The sequence below is a fragment of the Frankliniella occidentalis genome, unplaced genomic scaffold (assembly GCF_000697945.3).
Source record: "Frankliniella occidentalis isolate FOCC.00 unplaced genomic scaffold, Focc_3.1 Scaffold683, whole genome shotgun sequence".
Classification (NCBI taxonomy): domain Eukaryota; kingdom Metazoa; phylum Arthropoda; class Insecta; order Thysanoptera; family Thripidae; genus Frankliniella; species Frankliniella occidentalis.
The window spans coordinates 2,555-3,421 of record NW_026267796.1 but is presented as its reverse complement, the minus strand read 5'-3'; positions in this window follow the sequence as shown (position 1 = coordinate 3,421).

Genomic DNA, 867 nt, shown 5'->3' with positions numbered 1-867 from the left:
GGGGGGCGATCTGTCGAAGTATATTATTGCCCTTGGGCTACTACGACAGTCGGTCACCGACAGGATGAAGAGGACATTATCGAGTCACTTTCAACAATCACGTCGTCACCAGTCGGCGGTGTCCAGTCCATGGAAGTGGACAACGTCGCGCCTCCACACATTTCAAGCCATTTTATCCCCATTTTCCTGTTCGAGCCGCCCGCTTGGCTCGACTCCTGGCGGTGGCTGGCAATGTTGGACGCGTGCTTGGTGACCGCCTTGGCCGGCGCCAGCCTCTGCGCCCGCGGAATGGCAATCGCCTTGTTGGGCGACGGCCGTGTGAAGCGCCAAACGTTCGCTTATGTCAGCGGACTTCCCCCCCGCGAGACATGCGCACTGCGGCGAGCGTTTGAGGTGTAAAGCGGTGCCGTTTGCGATCTTCTCACCTCCGCGCCACCGCCGCGGTGGTGGAGACCGCAAGGAGATTCACACCGAAAATCCAAGTGTACAAATGTCGCACACCTGCAGGTGTGTGAAAAAATTCACACGCTTGTAAATGAGCGACCCAATATTCACACACCTGCAGGTGTGCGACAAGATATTCACACACTTGTAGGTGCGAGCAAATAAAAATTTGTACACATTAATTTTTATAAACTAAGCAAGCTTGGTAAAAAGTGTGCCTCACCCGTATCTGTGACGGGCCCCGCGCAGCTAATGAAAGCTACTTAAACGGATTGAAAAGGACTTTGGTTGTTGGACTTACGGGTGTCGCAAGGTGAGCAAGACTGAAACCCAGATTCAGAGGCTTTACCATTAGGGGTACGCGGGATTCGAACCCACAACCCCGAGCGCCGAGTCAATTCGACAGTTACAGTGACCCTGCCA